The sequence below is a fragment of the Cynocephalus volans genome, chromosome 14 (assembly GCF_027409185.1).
Source record: "Cynocephalus volans isolate mCynVol1 chromosome 14, mCynVol1.pri, whole genome shotgun sequence".
Lineage (NCBI taxonomy): Eukaryota > Metazoa > Chordata > Mammalia > Dermoptera > Cynocephalidae > Cynocephalus > Cynocephalus volans.
This window is the reverse complement of record NC_084473.1, coordinates 67,576,602-67,595,395: the sequence shown is the minus strand read 5'-3', so window position 1 is coordinate 67,595,395 and position 18,794 is coordinate 67,576,602. Positions and strand designations below refer to the sequence as shown.

Below are 18,794 nucleotides of genomic sequence, written 5' to 3'. Positions count from 1 at the left end.
TTAGTCCCCACTTCTTAGTTACTATAGTGTGAAATTTCACAGCCAAAATTTCTGCATCAGCTTCATAAGGCAGGAAGCCCACAAATTCCTCTTTTGGGCTCAGATTCATCGACAAACCTCACCAACATGGGCAGGTGCACTGCATCGTCAGTCATAGTGGAAAAGAAGCGTGAGTCTCTTAATTCCCAGAGAGTTTCTTCCCGAATACAGCTCTCACAGATCTCCAGCACCTGTTTCTGCTGTATTTTCCAACAGAACAATGTGTTACCTGCTGTTGTCTCAAAGAGTTTTCTAGCACCTCTTCACCAGAGTTTATCTGGCACTCCAGTAGTACTTGAAAATTATCAGGAATAAGGAGACCTTCTGGGATTTCATCAGCATATCTATCCAGAGGTATGTTTTGTTTTCCCATAAGAATCAAAATTTCAAGAGATTTTAAGTATTCTTTGTTTTCCTTCTTTTCAAGGTTTAGAGGTAAGATGTCTTCATCCTGCTCTTAGCCCCAGTCTTCTGGATTGAGGTTCTGAGCATTGCCGTTGTTTTATATTCTTGTTCCTGTTCAGAAGTTTCATCAATTTTTTTCCGTTTCAGTGTCGTGATTTCATTTTCATTCAATTCTTTTATTCATTTTCTGTGTTTACTATGTGGATTGTTGAAATGACTGATAAGATCAAATATTGCTGGCATCGTGTTTTCTCGAAGTACTGTCCTATAAGGGCTAGTTCAACAGATCATAGAGGTCTCAAAGTGTTTGGCACATAATTGGCGTATATTGAGTTGATCAGGTGTTTTATTTTATAAGCCTGCTCTCCTACAATCCTCCACCTGCTTCTGGCATCTGGTGGGATCCCATGGGAACCTGAAGAAGGCCAGGTCAGACTGCGTGCTCTTCCGCGTGCAGTCAAGGACAGCGCAGAAGTTTGGCATTGTTGCCCGCCATGTGGGCCAGGGAGGGGAACCAGGCCCACAGATATGGACTTCTTGACTGCTAGTTTTCTCCCTTTCATATATATACGGTCATATATATACATACAGTGTATGTGGGTTACCCCTTTGCTCTCTTAGTTTTACCCATGCTCTGTTTTACAGTTCTGGCTTTTTATTTTGAACTCTGTTTTAGCAATTTCTGTATGTAACATATATACTGTTTTACTGGATTCATGTATTCTACCTATTCCCCAACATTTTTTTCATTATAGGGGACATAAGCTCCCCTGCCCTTCATATGGCTGCTGTTGAATTGGGGAGACAGCCACAGTGACAAACACAATGTAAGAAGTATGAAGCAAGTGTCGAAGGAGGACTTTGAAAAGACAGATTCAATTCCAGCTCTGCCATTTACTAGCTGAGTGATCTTGATAGAATTACTGAACCTCACTGAGTTTCAGTTTCACCATCTAAGAAAATGAGTGTGGCAGGTATCTTTCAAGGTGGCCCTCAATGATCCTGGTATTCATGCGTTTGTGGAATCCTCTTGCCTTGAATATGGGCTGAACCTAGTGACTTGCTTTTAACAAACAGAATACTGTGAGAATGATGGGATGCCATTTCCACAATAAGGACATTAAAGACTGGCTTCCTTCATACTAGATTTTCTTTATTACCTTCTTAGCTTGCACACTTCGATGAAGCAAGCTGCCACTTAGAGAGCCCCACATGGCAAGGAACTGAGGAAGGCCTTCAGCTAACAGCCAGTGAGGAACTGAATCCTGCCAACAACCATGTGAGTGAGCTAGGAAGCAAATCCTTCCCCAGTCAAGGGTTCAGAAGACCACAGGCTCAGTCAACACCTTGATTGAAGCCTGTGAAATACCCTGAAGTAGGGCACCGAACTAAGCCAGCCCAGATTCCCAACCACAGAAACTATGAGATAATAAATATTGTTTAAAGCTACTGAGTTTGGGGGGTAATTTGTTACAAAGCAATAGATAACTAATACAATGGGATAACATGTTCTTTGCAGAATTTTGATGGGGATCAGAATGTATATAAGGATTAGAAGACTGATGATGATGGTGATGACGATGATGACAACAGGGGATACCAGCTGAACTTAAATCAAGATTCAGAATCTGGCAGAAGTGCTACTATTGTGAAGAAAATATTTTTAGTGCTTGAACTCCTGAAGAATACAAGAGAGATGAAGGTATGGGGAGCAGGCCGTTGCATTCCTCATTCAGACCCAGACTGTGTCTGACTCTGATGGAAAGGGGCTTGTGAGCAAAAACTAAAGTAGCAGGTTTGAGAGAGTCAGCGAACAAGAAATGTTGCTTGGGGGCCCAGGTGACAAAATCTGACAAAGAATTGGGGAGAAGGTCATTCTCCCACATCTGCTCAGATTGGAGCATAGCTATTACTATGTTTGTGGTTGGTGAAAAGGAAGGAAGAGACCGTGGGGAAGGATCATGAGTGTACTTGATCCTGGGCAGCTTCTGAGAAGGGAAGGTGAGGACCTTCATCACCACAAGCCAATGAAGTTGGGGGTATAGATGTCTTCAAGGGTGTGCAGAGTTTTGACAGGCAAAGAAAGATAAACAGACATTCTCAGCTGAGGGAACAGCACAGCAAAGATTCAGAGCTGTGAGCAAAAATCATTTCCTTAGGGAAAAGCAAGTGGTCTTGTGTGACCAGAGAAAGGAGTACAAAATAGTTAACGTTCCCATTCTGATTCTGATTCAGTCCCTACAGCAGCGTTTCTCCCTTTACATGCTTTAAAATGATAGATGACCTTCAAGAGTTTTTATGTGGATATTTTTTGAATATTTGCCATATTAGAAATTAAAACAGATAAATTTTTTAAATGCCTAGTTTGCAATTATCTAAAAAATAAACCCGTTAGATATTAACATAAATAATACATTTTTATGAAAAATAACTATAGTTTCCAAAACACAACAAAAATAAGTGAGAAGAATGGCATTATTTTACATTTCTGAAAATCCATTTTATGTCTGACTTCATAAAAGACAGCTGGATTTTCACATTTGTTTCTGCATTAATCTGTTGTAATATCACACATCACATCACCTCTGAGAAACTGCCCTATATACTTGTGAGAGAATGAGAATGAAAAGGCCAATCATGTCTTCATATTATGAAAATAGTTTTGATCTCCCAGACCCCCTAAAAGAGCTTCAGGGACCCCCAGAAGTCCCTGGATCACACTTCAAAAATCATTGCCCTACAGCAAGAGCAGTAGATATGACTGAGAGAAAAAGCCAGAGTTTACAAATGTAGTAATGACGACGAAGATAGTTATAATAATATTGATAGCTAGCATTTATTGGGTGCTTACTATGTGCTATTCTAAGCACTCACAAAATCCCAAGTGGTTACAATTATCCTTTACAGATGAGGAAACTAAGGACAAAGGCGTTAAGTAATTTACTTGCTCAAGTTTACAGAGCTAGTAAGTGGTGGTGAAGCTTGACACAAATGCAGACAGCTTGGCTCCAAAGCCTATATCCTAACCACTGCACCACCCAGCCTCTCTAACAGACAAAGGCCTGCAGTACAATTGACAAAGGCCTGAGTCATCCCACTCACCCACCCCTTCTCCCTCCTCTCCCTGCCATTTTAGATTTCAATGCTCTTTTCTCTTTCCCTGCCTAGTTAGAGAACTTATATTTCTTTTCACTCTGCAGTAAGTCCTTGTCCATGGCCCGTTGTTCATTATTCCCACCACTCCACAGAAACTGTTCTCTCCAAAGGCACCAATGACCTTATAATTACTAGATTCAATGGCCATTTTTCAGTCCTCATGCTTCTTACTTTTGAGATATGGGATATTATTGACCCCTTTCTCTTTTTATTAAAATTCTCTTCTCTCTTGGTTATTCTAGCACTAGACACTTGTTCCTTTTACCATCTATCCAATAATTTCTTTTCAGAAAATCCTTTACAGGGATTTTCTTGGACTATCCCTTAAACATCTTCATTCCCCAGTGTTTGGTCTTAGGCTCTTCTTTCTTCTCATCCTGTGTCTTCTCCAACTGCCACACCATTCACCTTCATGACTTTTATTACTAAATACATACTGTTGACACCTGAAGATCTTATTTATAGCCCAGCCCTCTGTCACATGTGCAAATCATGCCTAGACATTTCCTCAGGCACCTCAAAGTCAACACGACCAAATCCTAACCCATCATCTCTCCCTTCAAACTGGTCCCTCCTCCTGTGGTCTCTGATCTGGGGAATTATATACCATCATCCTCCTTGAGCCAGGCACTTGGAAGTCATTTGAGACTTCTACCTGTCTCATGGTTCTACTGGATCTACCTCTGAAACATTTCTGAAATCCATGTTTTTTCCATCTCCACTGCTACTACTCTAGCTCAGGCCCTCCTCTCCTCCTGCCTGAATTATTACACTAGCCTTATTAGTAGTTCACTTTCTTCCAGTTCTGGCTGCTGACAGTTCACCCACAATGGCCAGGGTTGCCACTCTGCACAGCTCTAAGGACCATCATTACCTTGTCTCCTATATCATTGGTGCCTCTGGAATTGTGCCCTGAGGCTTTGTACTACACTACTGTTGAATCCCACATCTGACTAGGTTGCTTCACAGCCAGAAACCACTTCAATGATTCCCCATTTCCTGCAGGAAGCCTAAACCCCAACACAGTGTTCCAGTTATTGTAGTTGAATGGAAAATTACTCCAAGCTTTGTGGTGTAAAACAACCATTTTATCAGAGCCATGAATTCTTTGGGTCAGAGATTTGGAAAGGGTACAGTAGGGTTGGTTTGTCTCTGCTGCTTGATGTCTAGGGCCTTACCTGGGGGTGTTCACAGGATGGTGACTGGGATCATCTGAAGGCTCCTTCACTCACATGCATGGTGCCTGGGCTGGGTGGGAAGATTAGGACTGATGACCAGAGCACCTACGTATAGCCTCTCCTGTGGCTTGGTTTCCTTGTAGAGTGATAGCCTCAGGGTAGAAACATTTCTTACATGGCATTTCGGAGTTTCAAGTGCAAGTGCTCCAGCAAACAAGGTGGATGCTACATCACCATATATGACAGCTTCTGAATTCACAGTGTCATTTCTGCCAAATCCTATTCATTCAAGCAAAGTTGTCCAGATGCAAGGAACATAGACTTTACCTCTCAATTAAAAGAGTATCAGCTCACATTGTTGTAGATGAGCAAGTGAGGTGGGAGACACTATTGTGTTCATCTATGGAAAATACAATCTGCCACACAAACCATACCAAACGCTGCCTGCAGGCCCAGCCTCCCCACCTGCCATCTTTACCTGACCTCTGTGCTCCAGTCACACAAACTCATAGCTGTTCCCTTCTGCATATGTCCTTTCCCCTGCTTGCACATTCCTATACCTCCAGGAAGAGTTAGCTCAAGGGATCACTTACTGAAAGCAGACTTAGGCAAGCATACATAAAAAAAGAAATAATCCTATTAATCTTTTCTTTTTTGCAGCTGGCTGGTACAGGGATCCGAACCCTTGACCTTGGTATTACCAACACCACACTGTAACTAAATGAGCTAACCAGCCAGCTTCCTATAAGTTTTCAAGCAGAAGAAAAACGTTACTTTAAAAGGAGTTAGACTACATTTCTTTATTTCTCTCTTTTTTTTTTTTTTGTCTTTTCCATGACCGGCACTACAGCCAGTGAGTGCACCGGCCATTCCTATATAGGATCCGAACCCGCGTCGGAGCGTCGCAGCGCTCCCAGTGCCGCACTCTCCCGAGTGCACCACGGGCTCGGCCCTAGACTACATTTCTGAAATGGCAAAAGAATAGAAAGGTCAAGGGCTGCCCTATGGCTCACTCGGGAGAGTGCGGTGCTGATAACACCAAGGCCCCGGGTTCGGATCCCATATAGGGATGGCCGGTTGGCTCACTGGCTGAGCGTGGTGCTGACAACACCAAGTCAAGGGTTAAGATCCCCTTACCGGTCATCTTTTAAAAAAATAAATAAAAATGCCTTAAACTTATGAGTAAAAATAAATAAATAAAATAAAATAAAATAAAAATAATAATAATAATAATAAAAAAAAAGAATAGAAAGGTCACTCAGAGTGGAATCCAGAAATAGACATAAAAATAAAATGGATTTTAATTTTTAATATAGGAATGGCTTTTCAAGTCAGGGAGAGAAAAGATACATATCCAAACACCCATCCAAGAGGCAGCTTCATCTAATAGATATTGGGGAAATGGAAGTTTTTTCAAACGTCCCTCTTAGTTCCCCCGAGTTGCATGTACTCCTGCATGCGCCCTTCCACCCTACTTTGCTGTTAATCTCTGCCTAGGGCTCCTGGACACGTCCTCCCACACATTCTGCTCCTTCAGTGTCTACACCACCACCATACAAGGCTGCCTGAGTGTATTCGACTCTACTAAAAGATTGGGAAAGTTAAAAGAAATTACAATGTAGGAAGAGAGAACTTAAGAACTGAGTGCCAAATATGATTTTTGTGCCCAGAAAACACCTATGATACTCACTTAAGAGGAGAACAATGTTCATTTAATGTTCATGTACTTATTGAGTAACCACTGTGTACCAGGCACAGTTCTAGGGTGGGGGACAGGGGGATAGAATGATGCAGCAGCTGGTGTTGTGGCCTCACCCATATACCCTCATGCCTTACCATTACAGTGCACACCATCTGTATTAGTCTGTTCTTGTTGCTTATAATAAAGTACACTGAACTGAGTGATTTATAAAGAAAATGAAACTTATTGCTTACAGTTTCTGAGAACGGGAAGTCCAAAGTCCATCTGGTAGTGGTGACAGTGACCAAGGGGTCTCACATTGCAAGATGGTGGAAGCAGAGAGAACAAAAGGCAGACTCTCCTCTTCTTTTAAAGCCCTCAGAACCATGCCGCTGACCACCATTTTTAATCCATTCACTATGGCATGGTCCTACAGTCCAATCACCTCTTCAAAGCCCCACTTTTCAATTACCATAATAGGATCTCCTGTCCTCTTAACAGTCACAGTGGGGACTAAGTTTCTAATACATAAAACTTGGGGGACACAATTCAAGCTTCAGGGAGTTTTGGGGGGACATAATTCAATCCACTACACCATCCCACTTCTAATTACCAGTATCTGCATTTCTTTGCCTGTTGACTCTCTTCAGCAGCCAGAATGTGGTACATGGGCAAGTGGGCTCATCAAGCCAGAAATACATAAGAACTAAATACCCTGGAAACATCCCTCATTCAATGATGAACAGGAGTTGGCATACTACTATCTCAGCAACCATACCCCACAGAGTGTATTCTTTGAGGCCCAGAGTTTCCTTGCAGGATTAAGCTCTGGTTCCCCCAGTGGTAACTTGCTTCATGATGCATCATTTATTGACTGCTTTCTCATCTCTTTCTCACTTTTCCACACCCTTACTGGTATTTCCTAGGATCGTATTCCATACAAACAATTGCATTCAAATTCTTGTCTCAAGTCTGCTTCTGGAAAAATCCAAACTAACACAGATGGTTAAAAAAATATTTTTCAAAAAGCAAAGTCCTGACCTCATGAAGAAGATAAACGATAAATAAGTAAACAAATGAATGTGTGATTTTAGGAAATGAGAAATGCTTGAAGAAAACTAGAGCAGATTAGGGGATAGAAAGTGATTGGTGGGCATAAAGGTGGGCATACTATTTAGAGAGTGGTCAAGGTGATCTTTGGATCTGAGGAGGTAATATTTGAGAAAAGCTTAAATGAAGTGAGGGAATGAGCCTTGCAAGTGTCTAGTGGAAGAATATTCCTGGCAAAGTACTTGAAGCAGGAATGAGCTTCACATGTTTGAGGTACAGCAAGAGGCCAGTGGGGGGCCCTTTCCTCTTCTCTACCTGTGTGCACTCCCTTATTTATGTCATCGAGTCCCGTGGGTTTAAATACCATCTATTTACTTTCACCTCCATAGTCATATCTCCAGCTAGACCGCTTTCCTGTAATCCAGACCCATAAATCTAATTAACCACCTAGCTGTATTTGGATGTCTAACAAACATCTCAAACATAATGGGTCCAAAACCGAAATCCTGACCTTCTCCCCAAACTTTCTTCCTCCCACTGAGATGTCTTCCCCCATCTCAGTAAATGCACAACTTCATTCTTCCAGTCTCTCAGGCCAGAATTACTGTGGTCATCTTTGACTCCTCTCATTGACCTCCAGCAGCAGATGCTGTCAGTTATGCCTTAAAAATGTATCTAGAATCCAGTTACTTCTCACTACCTTTGCTGCTGCCATCTTGGTCCAGGCCACAATCATTTCTGCCTTACTGGTCTCACTTGCTCCTACTACAATTTATTCCCACCCAGCTGAAGAAAAAAATTTTTTTAAATGAAGTCAAATCATCTCACTCAGAGTAAAAGTCAAAGTTCTTACAATGGCCTGCAAGACACTACACTGTCTACATACTCACTGACCATTCTTACCTCATCGCCTACTACTCTCCCTCTTGCTCACTTCATTCTAGCTATGAGAGCAGGGAAAATATTAGTAAGCCCAGTCTACCAATAGTTGGGGTGGGGAGTACAATTTGTTTTTCTGATAAGCCTGTGTTGAGGACATGTGTCCATCCAATTGCGTCTTAGATGGGCCCAATTCATGACTGGGCTTTGAGTCAGGTACTAGGTGATACGGCTCCCACCTAGACCTGGCGGCTGCTGTCTTTTTAATACCTGCCCCCCAGTTCTTTACTCTAGGGTGACCTGGACATGTATCATGCCTTGACCCACCTATAAAATAAACCACAACTTCTGAAAAGTTAGAACAAGGTTTCAACCTGCTCGGAGCCCACTTGCTTTACCCATTGTGGGTATGAGAGGAGAACTAGTAAGGAGAAAATTGAAGCAGTAACTTTCTAACAGTTAGATGCCACCAGCATTTGGAAAGGGAAGTCAAGAAGTAATCATCCACTTGAAGGATAAATAACGGTTCCTCAGTAGGTTCACTGCACATACATGCACCTGAGTTCTCCCCACTTCTGGATTAGGTAAGAATAATCAATGAGCCTGTGGATATCTGCTATTTTTGTCTACCCAATATCTTTTTCCGTAAGGGAACTTTCCCTACCCCACCTTTGTGATTCTGGTAGTATTATCAATTCAGTGCCTTATCCGCAGGAGTGAGTCAAATGGGTGGGCATGTGACACAGTTATACAGAGACACTACATGAGATGTGTTAGAATCATGGTTGGAGAGCAAGGCTCTGCCCTATTCCAGAATTGAAAGTTGTGAGAATCATAAAGTCAAAAGCTGCAAGTGTTCATCTTTCCTACTATAGTGAGAGAACCTGCTTAAAAATGAAACTATCATGGGGGAGAGCAGAGCTGAGAGAGAGAAAGAGAAATAGGGTCTAATGACACTTGTTTTTTGTGGGGTTTTTTTGGCGGCTGGTCAGTATGGGGGATCTGAACCCTTGACCTTGGTATTACATGGCTGTGCTCTAACCAACTGATAATGACATTCTTTGAACATCTGGATCCAGCCATGCTTGAAGCTAACACTAATCCTGGGGCTTTTCAGTTAAGTGAACCAACAAATTCCCTTTTTTCTTAAGGTAATTTGGAGTTGGGTCTCTGTCTGTTGCATCTAAGGAGTCCTGACTAGCAAAGGGCACTATCCTTGATCTTTCTCTGATATCTCTATCTTGAACTCTGTGAGAGGAGCAAGTGATCCAACACTAATTTTTCACTGTTGTCCAGACAAAATGCATCCATTCTTCAGAGCCCTTGATCAACTCTGGGAGGGGTAAGGAAGGCAGGACAATTCTCTTCATTTTCAGATGGAAAATCTGAGAGCTAGAAAGAGGGATGGAAGACCTCACCAAATGGCCACTTCTAACAGAAGTATTCATGTTAGAACTCAGGCCTTCTAATAATTCAGTAACTATTCAATTCAAAAAGTATATTTGGTGGTAGCTGTTATATCATTGGCACAATGCTTGCTATTATGTGAAAGTACAGGATAATAATCACAATCAAGGAACATATTTCCAGACACAAGATTTATCCACCTAAGTAGCTGTCATAGGCTCAACATGTTTTATGGGCCAAAATAAAATGCACAAATAGCATTTACCATAAAAATTTGAGGAATTTCAGGCTTTCCTGATCAGATGATGGAAAACCTCAAAGAAGAAGCTTGGGAAAAAATTAGCATGCTGAAATGGTTTAGGAAATTTGGCTTCTTAGGGCAAAGGGGCAGGTTGGAAGCTATGGAGACCTATAGTTTATTCCATTTCTATTTGTATGTGCTCCCCACATTCCATTAAAGCCTGAAACCTTTGTAGCTCTTTTTATATCTCAGTCTTTTCTACTCACTGTGTGTCCTTCAAGGACAAGAACCATGTCACATTCACCAGCACCAAGCAAAGCAGCTGGTAGAGAAAAGTAGTCAGTAGGTAGTGGTAATGAAGGGATGTGTGGAAGAAGCAGTATCAGTTAGGTTCAAGCCCTGGGAGACACACAGACCATTCCTGTTCTCATCGCCTTCCCACACTTTCTATCTAACTTTCCACTCCACTATATAAGGTGAGATTAATATACATATCATTTGCCATGATACAAGATGCAAATAAGTAAGTGCTGGAGGAGTGACAGATTATAACCACTGTCCTACCTGTTTCACTAGGCCCTGAAGTCCTGACTTTGCCAAGGGCTCTCTGCCCAAAGACAGATGCTCTCTCTCTCTTGCCAGCTTGCTGTGCTGACAGCTCTAATTGCTAAATGAACAGTCTGTGTCTCTAGTGGGGAGAGAGGTTCTCCAAAGAGTGTTTAGGCTCCTGCAGCCCTGGAAAAGAACATGATATTGTGCAATCAGAAACTGCCACCTCAGCAGGAGAGGTCAGCAATGGATTTTCCATTACAGGATGGGTAAATTTGGAAAGTGTAGGTATTCTTGGAATTTTGGTTCCCAGAGTATAATGGGACCCTTCTGATCATTGGCAATGTGGATGAGCTTTGCTTCCAGTATATAAGCTACTGTAGAAAAATAATGGTTTGCAAAAGGTCAGTTGTGTAGTGGTATTGGGGTTTATGGACTCTGCAAATGTATTCATGTGACTCTTTAAAGTCCATCCATAAATAAATATTTGTTGTGCATGTACATGTGTGGTAGAGAAATCAAGAATTCTGAAAAATGACCCTTAAAGATGTAGCAGTTTTACTGGGGAATAAATCAGGTGGTCACAAAGGTATAATTAAAAATGCTTAGACAAAAAATAGTAAGGATCACATGACAGATACAAGTACCTGGAAGAAGAAATCATTGTTCCCAATGCCCTTAAAATAGATGAATTTGCAAATGAATATTTAGACTATTAAAATCAGGGGAGATCTAAGAAACTGCTGCAGAAATTTGGAAACTATTTTATCAGCCATCTCTAATCTCAGATTTGCTCTGCAAAGTCTCTTTATGTTAGAAACCTTTGGATAAATGTTTCTGGTCAACATTGATAATTAATAACTTTTATTTTCACCCACATAGTCTTGATTTCTCATTAATATAACAATTTATTACATAGCTATATTTTAGTTTCTGATAAATCTATTGATAAAAGATAATGCTTTAGCTTTTTTATTTATAACTGGTTAAGAAATATTTAAGTGAACAGGAAAGTAGAAAGAATAATACACTGAACAGCCATATAATCACTACCTGCATCCAAAACTGGATAAAATTTTGTCATATTTACTTCCTCTATGTGTACATGAGCATGCATTGCTAAACCATTTCAAAGTTAATTTCAGTTATCATGAAAGTTTATCTTTAAATATTTTATCTTTTAGCTGTAAGAAAATTAAGAATATTTTCCTATTAACCATAATATTACCATTACAACCGACAAAATAACAGTAATTCCTTAATGCTATTTAACATCCATTACATATTTATAGTTTTCTCGACTATTCCAAAAGCGTTTTACAGCTGTTTTAGCTTATTTATTTATTTATTTATTTAATTATTATTTTTTAAAGATGACTGGTAAGGGGATCTTAACCCTTGACTTGGTGTTGTCAGCACCACGCTCACCCAGTGAGCTAACCAGCCATCCCTATGTGGGATCCGAACCCATGGCCTTGGTGTTATCAGCACCACACTCTCCCGAGTGAGCCACGGGCTGGCCCTGTTTTAGCTTATTTAAATGGTCATTGAAGTCATCGTTACCATTAAATAACTACCATCAGTATCATATGTATTTTTTTTTTTTTTTGGAAGTTGGCCAGTACAGGGATCCGAACCCATGACCTTGGTGTTATAAGTCTGTGCTTTAACCAACTGAGCTAACTGGCCAGCCCCATATATTCTTAATTATGTAAAATCCCCTTCAATCCTGTGCCTTTGAATCTGGTCAGTCTACTCAAGCACCTTGAGTACATCCCCCTGTACTACCAACCTGAAGCTCCACAGACTCCATGATAATGATGCTTCAGCCAGTCTCCTGAGTCTCATGTCCACGTGACCTTCAGCCTTCAAACCCACCAGACCAGCCTATGGATCAGAACTGAGAGGATAATAAAGACACATATTGGTTGCTTTAATTCAGTTCCTTCCCCAAGAATTAACTAGCATCCTCTGAGTTTTACTTCCAACCTGTTCTCTTACCAGTCCAGCGTTTCCCAGCTCTTGACTTAACTTTTCCTGTTCTTTGCTTTTCTTGTTATTGTTTTGTTTTGTTTTTCGCAGCTGGCCAGTATAGAGATCGAATGCTGGACCTTGGTGTTATCAGCACTACACTCTAACCAACTGAGCTAACTGGCCACACCTGTTCTTTGGATTCTCTGAGTAAACTTGACCCATCAAGTTCTTAAGGACTTTGCCTTGTGTTCACGGCTCTGGTACTTCAAGACCTATGTTAGTCATGATGGGCTAGGTCAGGCAATGTTAACAAAAAATCACAAGGTCTCAGAGTCTGAATACAACAAAAGTTTGTTGCTCTTCCTATATGTCCATTATGAGTCAGCAGGGGCTGTACTCATTGTAGTTACTCAAGAGACCCAGGCTGATGGAGGCTCCATCTCAACACCCGCTACAAGATCATTATGGTAGGAAGAAGATGTGGTATGTAATGTGCTGGCTTTTAAAATACCTGTCTAGAAATGACACACACTTCTACTCACATTTTGCTGGCCAAAGCAAATCACATATCCGTGCGTAACTTCAAAAGGGGCAGAAAAGATGCCATCTACCATGAGTCTAGAAAAAATACTGAAGGATTTGTTAATGGTCCTAGTGACAAGCCCAGGACCAACCTCAGTGTGGCCCATTTCGTGTCACCCCTCCATCAAGACCCACCCCAGAGCCCTAGTCCCCACTGCCACTCCTTGTTCTCGGAAGGAACTTCCATTCCTACCCCTGTACACTCAACCCACATTGCCTCTATAATCTGGCTGCTGCTCTCTGCATTCCCTCTACAATTAACTCCCTGGTGTATGATCTATACTTTTGCCTTTAATTCTGGTCTCTGCTTTCTGGCTTTGGGCCACATAAACTTAGGAAAGGGGTGCTTTGCCCACAGGCCATGCATGGAACCCACCAAAACCAGGAAAGTCCTTGTCCAGTCCCCATCAGACAGCAGAAGTTTGGACACCCAGAGTCCCAGGACTTGCAGTTGGAGGACAAATACCAAAGCTGTGTCCAAGGGAGGGTGCTAAGTCTGAGGTAGCTCAGCCAAACCTAAGCCATTATGCAAGCAGCCAGAGGCAGGTAACAGAATCCTAAAACAAGGTCAAGGAGATGGGAAACATGAGAGTGAAGACAGGCAGGGAGGATGCTGCAAACAGAAACTCCATAAACAGAGTCCCATATTCACACCTTCGGGTTTCCTAATTAAATGTATTTAATTAAAGTCACACCTACACATGGTTTGTAAAATCAATTGGTTTTACAAGGCTGATAACGAAAATTACCAGTCTCCCCCTGCCTTGAGGCAATATTTTTCAACATTTTTAGGTGCTCATTCTGATGTATATATCCTCATATATTAATAACATAATATGCTTGTATATTTATTCTTAGAATTTTGCAGTCTTAGACTACATATTGCCTTTCTGCTGTGAAATATGGGGAATTAGCTCTTTTATGCCCCTCACTACATACTTTCCTCCTATCCTCCTCATGTGGTTATATCCCAAATTTTTTTATATCCATATTCAGTATTAACATGATTGTGACTATGTAAGTATTGTCATAAAGGTAGCAGAGCATATGTTTGAGTAAGAACTCTGGAGATAGATGTGAATCCTGCCTCTACCCCTAGCTGTGTGTGACAGGGTGAAAATATCCCCTCAAAGATTCCTACATCCTGATCCCCAGAACCTATGAATATGTTACCTTACATGGTAAAATTGACTTTGTCAATGTGATTAAGTTGAGGATTCTAAGATGGAGAGATGATCCTGGGTTATTGGGTGGGCCCAATGTAATCACAGAGGTCCTCATAAGAGGGAGGCAGGAGTATCAGAGTCAGATGGAAGCAGAATTCAGAGGCAATGAGATGCTACACTTCTGGCTTTGAAGATGGAGGAAGGTGTCACGAGCCAAGGAATGTGGATGGTCTCTAGAAGATGGAAATGGCCAGGCAATTGGTTCTCGCTAGGGGAGAGTCTCCAGAAGGAACGTAGGCCTGCCAACACCTTGATTTTAACTCATTGTAACTTATTGTGGACTTCTGGCTTCCAGAACTGTAAGATAATAAATTTGGGTTGTTTTAAGCATTTAAGTTTGTGGTAATTTATTATTTCTCTAACAAGGAAACTAATATAAGAATATAAGGAGACTATAAGAGGGAACTAATACACTGTGTAGTGGATTGAATTATGTCCCCCCAAAACTCACCGAAGCCTGAATTGTGTCCCCCAAGTTTTATGTGTTAGAAACTTAGCCCCCACTGTGACTGTAAAGAGGATGAGAAATCCTATTACGGTAATTGTAAGGTGGGGCCTTGAAGAGATGATTAGATTATAGGGCCATGCAGTGGTGAATGGATTAAAAATGGTGATCCAGGGGTGTAGTTTTGAGGACTTTATTTATTTATTTATTTTTTTGAAAAGATGACCGGTGAGGGGATCTTAACCCTTGGTGCTGTCAGCACCACTGATGGAATTTGGATGTTTTGTCCCTTCCAAAACTCATGTGGAAATTTGATCTCCAATGTGGCAGTGTTGGGAGCTGTTTGAGTCATGATCCCTCATGAATGGATTAATGCTCTCCCTGGGGGAGGGGGAATTAATGAGTCAGTTCTCGCTCTATTAGTTCCCGCAAGAGCTCGTTGCTTAAAAAGACCCTGGCACCTTCTCTCTCTGTCTTGCTTTCTCTCTCTTGCTTCCTCTCACCATATGATCTGCTTGTACCTGCCGGCTGCCTGCCACTTTCCCACCATGCGTAGAAGCAGCCTGAGGCCCATGCCAGATGCAGCTGTCCCAGAATCATAAGCCAAACAAACCTCTTTTCCTTATAAATTACCCAGTCTCAGGTATTTCTGTTATAGCAACACAAATGGACTAAAACAATCACTCTCTCCCAAGTGAGCTAATCGGCCATCCCCATATAGGGATCCGAACCCATGGCCTTGGTGTTATCAGCACCACACCCTACCAAATGAGCCACGGGCCGGCCCAGTTCTGAGGACTTTAAAAGAAAAGGGAGGAGAGTCTGTCGCTCTCTCTGCTCTCTCTGCTTCCACCATTTTGCAGTATGAGACCCCTGGGTCACTGTTGCCACCACCAGATGGACTTGGGACTTCCTGGACTCACAAACTGTTAGCAGTAAATGTCATTTTTCTTTATAAATCACCCAGTCTCAGGTATTCTGTTATAGCAACACGAAAAGGACTAATACAGGAAATTGGTACCAGAGAAGTAGGGTGTTGCTTTTTTTTTTTTTTTTTTTTAAAGATGACCGGTAAGGGGATCTTAACCCTTGACTTGGTGTTGTCAGCACCACGCTCTCCCAAGTGAGCCAACTGGCCATCCCTATATAGGGATCCAAACCTGTGGCCTTGGTGTTATCTGCACCACACTCTCCCAAGTGAGCCATGGGCCGGCCCTGGGTGTTGCTTATAACAAATACTTGAAAATGTAGAAGCAGCTTTGGAACTGGGTGTTACGCAAAGGTTGGAGGAGTTTGGAGGACTCAGAAGAAAACAAAAAGACAAGGAAAAGTTTGGAATATCTTAGAGACTGGTTACGTGGTGGTGAGCAGAATGCTGATGGAAATTTGGACTGTAAAGACCATTCTAAGGAGGTCTCAGATAGAAATAAGAAGTAATTTATTGGAAACTGGGGCAAAGCTCACCCTTGTTGTGAACTGGCAAGGAACTTGGCTGCATTCTGTCCATGCCCTAGGACTTTGGGGAAGGTGGGACTTAAGAGTTGTCAACCAGAATGTCTGGTGGAATAAATTTCCAAACAGCAAAGCATTAAGGAAGCTGCATGGCTACTTGTAACAGCCTTTGCTGAGTGTAGCGCTACAGCGAATGTTGGAATCCTGCTGACGTCACCAATTGTCCGGCTACTTTCATCCTGTTCGTGACGCCAATTGCCTAGCTACACGACCACGCCAGTTGTCGGGCTCTTTTACCTGCTGGTAATCCTGCATCAGCTGGGCAAACTGTCGAGCTAGGGCTGGATCTGGAGCTCACAGACCCCTCAAGCCTGTTCACAGACTGGGTCACAAACCCTTCACATGCCAGGCTGGGTCACCAGACTTTCCACACGCAGGTCTATGAGCTATGTAACCGGCAAACAGGTCCTTGGAAGCCGCAGGTTGGAAAGCATGGCTGCTTGGTGTGGCAGCGGCCGCCTAAGGCAGTAGACTCCAGCCAAGATGGCAGTGGCCGCACAGGCGCCCTAACTCCACCCACACACAACCTATTCACAGCAAATGCTCGGCAAGATTCTGAACATTTGAGGGGCCCTGACCATTTTCCTATATTTTCCCAACAGCTGAGTTTTGGTGGCAAAGGCATGACATATAGCCGGAATTTAAAATGGAAGCAGAGTGTTAAAAATTTAGAATATTTGCAGCCTGGCCATGTGAGAGAGAAGCAAAGAACATGCAGTGGTGCAGCCCAGAGACCCTTAGCTAAGAAGATTAACACAAAAGAACAGTATTAGCAAGAACAGGGCAAAAAGGCCCTGAAGGCAATGTGAAGCCTCTGGGGGCCAACACTTCCACTTCTAGCTCAAAGGCCTAGGGAAACAGAATGGTCTTGGGGAACAGGCTTGAGAAGCCCTCCACGGGCTCACTGCCCAGGACCATCTTGGGAAGCTCCTTCCAGCACCAGCACCCCAGCTGTTTTGGCTGCTCCAGCTGTGGCTAAATTGGCCACAGTTGTGGCTGGACATGCGGCTTTGGAAAATACAAGCTGGAAGCCTTGGCATCATCCTCGTGGTGTTAGGTCTGCAGGCTTGCAGAATGCTAGAGCTGTGGAAGGTTGGGAGTCTCCACCCCAATTTCAGAGGATGCATGGAAAAGTCTGAGGGCCCAGGAAGAGATCTGTCACAGGGGCAGATTCACCATAGACAGCCTTCGCTAGAGCAATGCAGAGTGGAAATGTGGGGCCAGAGTTACAGAGAAACCCCATCAGTGCTATGCCTTGTGGAGCTGTGGGAGTGGGACCACCATGGAGACCCCAGACCTGTGGAGCTACCAGTATACAGCGCTAGCCTGTGAAAGCTAAAGTATTGCCTGAGACTGGGGAAGCCATAGAAGTGGAGCTGCCTGAGGTCTTGGGGACCCAACCCCCACAACAGTGTGCAGAAGACGTTGAACATGGAGTCAAGTTACAAGATTCACCAGCTTTAAGATTCAATGCATATCTTGCTGGGTTTCCAACTTGTTTGGGACCTGTTACCCCTTTCTTTTGGCCTATTTCTCCCTTTTGGAATGGGAATATGTGCCCTGTGTTTGTCCCACCATTGTATCTTGTAAGTAGATAACTTGTTTTTAATTCACAGATGGAACTTTGAACTTTGGACTTTTGAGTTCAAACAAATCAAGACTTTGGGGATGAAATGAATGAATTTGCATGTGAAAAGGACGTGAGTTTTGGGGGGCTGGGGCAAAATGTAGTGGATTGAATTATGTCCCCCCAAAACTCATTGAAGCTTGAGTTGTGTCCCCCAAGTTTCATGTATTAGAAACTTAGCTCCCCACTGTGACTGTAAAAAGCGTGGGAAATCCTATTATGGTAATTGTAAGGTGGGGCCTTGAAGAGGCGATTAGATTATAGGGCCATGCAGTGGTGAGTGGATTAAAAATGGTGATTGGGGCATGGTTCTGAGGACTTTAAGAGGGAGGAGAGTCTCTCTCTCTCTCTCTCTCTCTCTCTCTCTCTCCTCTCTCTGCTTCTACCATCTTGCAATGTGAGACCCCAGGGTCACTGTCGCCACCACCAGATGGCCTCAGAAACTGTGAGCAAATAAATTTCATTTTCTTTATAAATTACCCAGTTTCACGTATTTTGTTAAAGCAACATAAATGGACTAATACACACTGTATGGTCTTTGACCAGTACTTCTTTTTGAAAGATTTCTAATCTGCAGAATGAGTTGCTGTGAAGATTGTATGAGTTAGTAAATGTACAACACTTAGAACAGTGCCTAGCACACAGTAAGTGCTATATGCATATTTGCTATTATTGTTTATAGCTAAGCCACAAAGTCTACTGTGATTTTATGCCTTTTCTTTCATCTTTTCTTGAGCTAATAATTCTCTGCTAGTCTTCTATGCATTTATCACTAACTCATCCCCAGCTATAAAATTAACTGTCAATATGGCCATACATAGAGGCCAAATATCAGTTCCATTT

General features: G+C 42.4%; 1 pseudogene; it reads right to left on the bottom strand.

Moving 5' to 3' along the window:
* Positions 1 to 927, bottom strand: LOC134362554 (52 kDa repressor of the inhibitor of the protein kinase-like; annotated as a pseudogene).
* Positions 928 to 18,794: the final 17,867 nt, after the last annotated feature.